General features: G+C 50.3%; 1 long non-coding RNA gene across 1 annotated transcript; it reads left to right on the top strand.

Moving 5' to 3' along the window:
- The first annotated feature begins 5,501 nt into the window (after window positions 1–5,501).
- Window positions 5,502–6,401, top strand: LOC106942423 (uncharacterized). The gene is made up of 2 exons (XR_001423627.1): window positions 5,502–5,936; window positions 6,029–6,401. It is a non-coding gene; the product is annotated as an uncharacterized LOC106942423 (long non-coding RNA).
- The last annotated feature ends 1,121 nt before the right edge of the window (window positions 6,402–7,522 follow it).

Below are 7,522 nucleotides of genomic sequence, written 5' to 3'. Positions count from 1 at the left end.
AACATGTTTCTGGTGACTGGAAGTAATAATAATATTAGTGTTCTGGCCTGGAATGACCCAGAGAGTCTGTTGGGGACCAGGCTGGGTTAGTGTTTTTCCAGGTCTATCCACCAGAGGGCACCTTGTGGCTGTTTTTTCCCAGAGGTTGGACCAACAGGTCTTGGTTGACACACCTGCAAGAAATGATCATCACCGTGAGGAGTATATGAGCAGCAGGCGGCCAGTTCCTCCTCGCCAGAGTGTTTGCCAGCAGTGGTAAACAGAGCCCTCATAGTGTTGCTAAACAGCTTGAGATTTTGCTACGTTGCTTCTTCATAGTCTAATCTGTTTTTGTGGATCCTCTCTAGGTTGTTGCATCGGAACCGTTCGAGTTACCGGAGTCTTGGAAGAATCCTCTCGTGCCGCTGCTGCACCGTTTCCTCTCGGTCTTGTGAGTTAGACCACCCTGTCCGCCCTCCAGCCCTGTGAACCACCTGAGCAGCCCACAACCTGGAAATTGCCTTGCCTACCTGGCTCCGCTTGCCTCTCCCCACTCGCTCTCCAGCTACTACAATAATTCCCGGATCCTGGACCGAAGAAAGAATAAACTCCAACTATCTTTTTTCTTTTGTCAGAGCTGTAAATAAACCTTTTGACTAAACCCATTCTCTGAGTGTTTCTGCATGTGGGTCAAGAGTCTCAAACCCATCATGACAGAACACTCTGGCCAAGCCAAAGACCCAGCGGAAGCAATTCAGAGAGAGCTTCATCACCAACAAACTCTAATCCAGAGCCATGAAGCCGCACTTCAAGAACTGGGGAAGCGACAGTCGGAGACAAACAACCGTCTAGCCGAGCTAACTGATTTTCTCCACGATAAGTTTCGACAGGCATCTCCTCCGGATTCAACTCCAGATCCGGCCCAGGGACCCGCTCAGCCCCCGGTCCCGATCCAGACCACATTTTCCGACTGCCAGCTGCCAAGTCCTCCAAGGTTTGACGGAGATCCCAGAAGATGCAGGGGATTTTTAATGCAGTGCAATATTCAGTTCAATCATTCACCTCATAAGTTTCCCCATGATTCAGCTAAGATTTCATATATCATAGCACATCTGTGAGGTCGCGCCCTAGACTGGGCAGAGGTTAAGTTCACGTCCATTCCCCAATATGGTTGCACATTTGACGAGTTCATAACTGAGTTCAAACAAGCCTTTAACCAAGAGACAGATAAATCGTTAAGTTCCAGGGCTCTGTTGAAACTCAAACAGGAACAGAAGTCTGTAGCTGACTTCTCCATTGATTTTCGCATCCAAGCAGCCGCTTCGGGCTGGAACGACTCGGCCTTAAAGAGCGTGTATTTAGACGCTTTGAATGACTCTTTAAAAGATGAACTAGCCACACTAGATGAACCAGAATCACTTGAGGATTTAATTAAGTTGTCTATCAGATTGGATAACAGAGTTCGAGCGCGAGCCAGGGAAAGAGGTAACAGAAATCCGCCGCCTGGACCGCAACTCGTTCCCCGCAGTGCGGTGCAAACAGAAACGGTACCGAATCCCACAGATCCAGAGCCCATGCAAATTGGCCAAGCCAGACTCTCTCCCGAGGAGAGACAACGTCGGAGGCGGGCAAGACTCTGCCTCTATTGCGGGGAGGCAGGACACTATGTCGCCAATTGTCACTTGCTGTCAAAAGCCAAGGTCCGTCAGTAGGGACGAGGGAGCTGGCGGACCATCAAATCTGTTCTGACTCACCTCGTCTATTATTGCCGGCTACCATTCTTTGTCATAACCGCACCATGCCTATTTCTGCACTACTCGACTCGGGTTGTGAACGTAACCTCCTTGACTCCAGTTTAGTCCAGCAGTTGGAGATAGAGACCGTTCTTCTTCAAACCCCTCTCCGTGTGTCTGCTCTCGATGGTAAGGCACTTCCACAGATCACTCACAAGACCAAACCAGTTCAACTAGTAGTCTCAGGTAACCACTCTGAAACCATATCTTTCTATGTCTTTCCTACGGCAAGTTCTCCGCTAATTCTAGGTTTTGAATGGTTACAACAACACAATCCTAATATCAACTGGTCAGACCAACACATTGAATCATGGTCAGCATTTTGTCATTTCCACTGTCTCCGCTCAGCCGTTTCTCCAGGTCCGCCCCCGGCAGAAAGTAATGGGGCTGACCCTCCAGATATTTCCGGGGTGCCCGTCGAATACCATGATTTAGCTCAGGTTTTCAGTAAATCCAAGGCATCCTCTCTCCCTCCCCACAGACCATATGATTGCGCTATTGATCTCCTGCCGGGAGCCCCTCTACCCAACAGTAGACTTTATAACATCTCTAAGCCAGAGAGGGAGACCATGGAGAGATACATAAAGGAATCATCAGCTGCAGGGATTATCCGACCGTCCTCTTCACCTCTGGGTGCGGGTTTTTTTTTTGTCAGCAAAAAAGATGGGTCTCTCAGACCATGTATTGACTATAGAGGTTTGAACCAGATAACGATTAAAAATAAGTATCCTCTACCACTTCTCTCTTCAGCGTTTGAGCCACTCCACGGGGCTACGTTGTTTACTAAGCTTGACCTGAGAAACGCGTATCATCTGCTCCGTATGAGAAAAGGGGACGAGTGGAAGACGGCATTCAAGACCCCCCTAGGTCATTTCGAGTATCTGGTGATGCCTTTCGGGCTAACTAACGCGCCAGCATTTTTTCAGGCCTTAGTAAATGATGTCTTAAGAGACTTTCTAAACGTGTTTGTTTTTGTCTACTTGGATGATATCCTGATTTATTCTAAGAGCTTACCCGAGCACAGGAGTCATGTCCGCCAAGTTCTGCAGCGTCTTCTGGAGAACAAACTGTTTTGTAAAGCGGAGAAATGTGAGTTTCACAAACAATCTGTCACGTTCCTGGGTTATGCTCTAGAGGGCGGACAGGTCAAACCTACAGAGGAAAAGATCAGAGCAGTCTTAGACTGGCCTATCCCTGAGAATAGAAAACAGTTGCAAAGGTTTCTCGGTTTTGCTAATTTTTATAGACGGTTCATTCGTAACTACAGTCTAACTGCCCAACCTTTAACCGCTCTGACCTCCACCAAGGTTCCTTACTGTTGGTCCCCGGAGGCTGAGGCTGCCTTCACTCAACTCAAGACCCTGTTTGCTAATGCGCCCATCCTCATACAACCTGACCCCGCTAAGCAGTTCATCCTAGAGGTAGATGCCTCCGAGACAGGGGTGGGAGCTGTTCTCTCCCAGTTCTCCGAGAATGATCACAAGACCCACCCTTGTGCCTTTTTTTCTCGCAAACTTTCCCCAGCGGAGAGAAATTATGATGTGGGTGACAGGGAGTTGCTGGCTATCAAGCTAGCGTTGGAAGAGTGGAGACACTGGTTAGAAGGTGCAGAACATCCGGTTTTAGTTTGGACTGATCACAAGAACTTATCATACCTCAAATCAGCTAAGAGACTGAATCCCCGCCAATCCCGATGGTCATTGTTCTTTTCTCGATTTAATCTGTCTATTTCTTACCGCCCAGGATCCAGAAATGTGAAACCCGATGCTCTCTCCAGGTTATATTCTCCAGATGAGTCCGAGAAGTCACCCAGTCCTATTTTGCCTCCTAGCTGCTCTGTCGCCATGGTGACCTGGGAAATAGAAGACCTGGTTAAGCAGGCCCAACAATCAGAGCCTGATCCTGGCACTGGTCCTAGCAACAAGATTTACGTTCCCCCATCCGTCAGAGCCCGCCTGATAACCTGGATGCATACCTCTAAGTTTTCAGGTCATCCAGGGGTCAGCAGAACGGTGGCGCTAATCAACCGTCGTTTCTGGTGGCCATCCATACACAGAGACGTCAGGGAATATGTGTTGGCCTGTTCCATTTGTGCCAGAAACAAGGCTTCCCACCAGCCTCCCTCCGGCCTGCTGCAACCCCTGCCCACCCCCAAGCGACCTTGGTCTCACGTTGCCATTGATTTCGTCACCGGATTACCCGTGTCTAAAGGTATGTCTACCATTTTAACAATCATTGATCGTTTTTCTAAGGCCTGCCATCTGGTCCCTTTAAAGAAGCTTCCCTCAGCCCTTCAGACTGCTCTGCTGCTCGTGAAGCATGTCTTTAAGCTGCATGGTATCCCACAGGAGATCCTCTCTGATCGGGGTCCACAGTTTTCCTCCCGAGTGTGGAAACATTTTTGTTCGGCTCTTGGTGCCAAGGTTTCACTCACGTCAGGTTATCACCCCCAGTCTAATGGCCAAGTTGAGCGTCTGAATCAGGAGTTAGAGGCCACCCTCAGATGCCTCACATCTTCAAGCCCAACCGACTGGAGCCTTTACTTACCGTGGGTTGAATATGCACATAACTCGCACCGCTCGTCTGCTACAGGTTTTTCCCCTTTTGAGGCATCACTTGGTTATCAACCCCCACTCTTTTCTGCTGAGGAGAAGGAGATCTCGGTAACCTCTGTCCAGCATCACATTCGCCGGTGTAAGACCATCTGGGACAGGACTATTGTCGCCCTCAACCGCACGACAGAGCAGAATCGTCGTTGGGCCAATCGTAGGAGGCGTGCCGCCCCCACGTTCCTTCCTGGCCAGAAGGTCTGGCTCTCTGCCAAGGACATTCCTTTGAAGTCCGTGTCGAAGAAATTGTCTCCCCGTTTCGTTGGACCCTATGAGGTGGAGCAGCTCGTCGGTCCGTCCGCTGTCCGTCTGCGCCTGCCACCCTCACTCCGCATCCATCCTACCTTTCACGTTTCTCAGATTAAACCAGTCCATTCAAGTCCACTGTGCCCCCCTGCTGAGCCCCCTGCCCCCCTCGACATTGACGGTCACCCTGCCTACACGGTCCGCCGGATTGTGGACTCCCGCCGTCGTGGGCGGGGTTGGCAATACCTGGTGGACTGGGAGGGTTACGGGCCAGAGGACCGCATGTGGGTACCCGGTTCCTTTATTTTGGATTCGACCCTCATTTCCAATTTTCGTTCCTCCCAACCTTCTACTTCTTCGGGACCGCCAGGTGGCGGTCATTGAGGGGAGGGTACTGTTGGGGACCAGGCTGGGTTAGTGTTTTTCCAGGTCTATCCACCAGAGGGCACCTTGTGGCTGTTTTTTCCCAGAGGTTGGACCAACAGGTCTTGGTTGACACACCTGCAAGAAATGATCATCACCGTGAGGAGTATATGAGCAGCAGGCGGCCAGTTCCTCCTCGCCAGAGTGTTTGCCAGCAGTGGTAAACAGAGCCCTCATAGTGTTGCTAAACAGCTTGAGATTTTGATACGTTGCTTCTTCATAGTCTAATCTGTTTTTGTGGATCCTCTCTAGGTTGTTGCATCGGAACCGTTCGAGTTACCGGAGTCTTGGAGGAATCCTCTCGTGCCGCTGCTGCACCGTTTCCTCTCGGTCTTGTGAGTTAGACCACCCTGTCCGCCCTCCAGCCCTGTGAACCACCTGAGCAGCCCACAACCTGGAAATTGCCTTGCCTACCTGGCTCCGCTTGCCTCTCCCCGCTCGCTCTCCAGCCACTAAAAGTAAGAACTCACGGAGTTCCCTTAGAACTGAAGTTTCCCATCCGCATTTGAACTCACCATTGCTCTCTACCTGTGTGCAGTAATCCCCGGATCCTGGACCGAAGACAGATAAACTCCAACTGACTATCTTGTTTTTGTCAGAGCTGTAAATAAACCTTTAACTAAACCCATTCTCCTCTGAGTGTTTCTGCATGTGGGTCAAGAGTCTCAAACCCATCATGACAGAACACTCTGGCCNAATGTTGGGGACCAGGCTGGGTTAGTGTTTTTCCAGGTCTATCCACCAGAGGGCACCTTGTGGCTGTTTTTTCCCAGAGGTTGGACCAACAGGTCTTGGTTGACACACCTGCAAGAAATGATCATCACCGTGAGGAGTATATGAGCAGCAGGCGGCCAGTTCCTCCTCGCCAGAGTGTTTGCCAGCAGTGGTAAACAGAGCCCTCATAGTGTTGCTAAACAGCTTGAGATTTTGCTACGTTGCTTCTTCATAGTCTAATCTGTTTTTGTGGATCCTCTCTAGGTTGTTGCATCGGAACCGTTCGAGTTACCGGAGTCTTGGAAGAATCCTCTCGTGCCGCTGCTGCACCGTTTCCTCTCGGTCTTGTGAGTTAGACCACCCTGTCCGCCCTCCAGCCCTGTGAACCACCTGAGCAGCCCACAACCTGGAAATTGCCTTGCCTACCTGGCTCCGCTTGCCTCTCCCCACTCGCTCTCCAGCCACTACAAGTAAGAACTCACGGAGTTCCCTTAGAACTGAAGTTTCCCATCCGCATTTGAACTCACCATTGCTCTCTACCTGTGTGCAGTAATTCCCGGATCCTGGACCGAAGAAAGAATAAACTCCAACTATCTTTTTTCTTTTGTCAGAGCTGTAAATAAACCTTTTGACTAAACCCATTCTCTGAGTGTTTCTGCATGTGGGTCAAGAGTCTCAAACCCATCATGACAGAACACTCTGGCCAAGCCAAAGACCCAGCGGAAGCAGTTCAGAGAGAGCTTCATCACCAACAAACTCTAATCCAGAGCCATGAAGCCGCACTTCAAGAACTGGGGAAGCGACAGTCGGAGACAAACAACCGTCTAGCCGAGCTAACTGATTTTCTCCGCGATAAGTTCCGACAGGCATCTCCTCCGGATTCAGCTCCCGATCCGGCCCAGGAACCCGCTCAGCCCCCGGTCCCGATCCAGACCACGTTTTCCGACTGCCAGCTGCCAAGTCCTCCAAGGTTTGACGGAGATCCCAGAAGATGCAGGGGATTTTTAATGCAGTGCAATATTCAGTTCAATCATTCACCTCATAAGTTTCCCCATGATTCGGCTAAGATCTCATATATCATAGCTCATCTGTCCGGCCGCGCCCTAGACTGGGCAGAAGTTAAGTTCACGTCCATTCCTCAATATGGTTGCACATTTGACGAGTTCATAACTGAGTTCAAACAAGCCTTTAACCAAGAGACTGATAAATCGTTAAGTTCCAGGGCTCTGTTGAAACTCAAACAGGGACAGAAGTCTGTAGCTGACTTCTCCATCGATTTTCGCATCCAAGCAGCCGCTTCGGGCTGGAACGACTCGGCCTTAAAGAGCGTGTATTTAGACGCTTTGAATGACTCTTTAAAAGATGAACTAGCCACACTAGATGAACCAGAATCACTTGAGGATTTAATTAAGTTGTCTATCAGATTGGATAACAGAGTTCGAGCGCGAGCCAGGGAAAGAGGTAACAGAAATCCGCCGCCTGGACCGCAACTCGTTCCCCGCAGTGCGGTGCAAACAGAAACGGTACCGAATCCCACAGATCCAGAGCCCATGCAAATTGGCCAAGCCAGACTCTCTCCCGAGGAGAGACAACGTCGGAGGCGGGCAAGACTCTGCCTCTATTGCGGGGAGGCAGGACACTATGTCGCCAATTGTCACTTGCTGTCAAAAGCCAAGGTCCGTCAGTAGGGACGAGGGAGCTGGCGGACCATCAAATCTGTTCTGACTCACCTCGTCTATTATTGCCGGCTACCATTCT

The sequence above is a fragment of the Poecilia latipinna genome, unplaced genomic scaffold, assembly GCF_001443285.1.
Source record: "Poecilia latipinna isolate Pla-1442-1.1 unplaced genomic scaffold, P_latipinna-1.0 Scaffold4265, whole genome shotgun sequence".
In the NCBI taxonomy this organism is placed as follows: Eukaryota; Metazoa; Chordata; class Actinopteri; order Cyprinodontiformes; family Poeciliidae; genus Poecilia; species Poecilia latipinna.
Note: the sequence above shows the minus strand (reverse complement) of the source record. Positions and strands in the feature narration are given on the sequence as shown.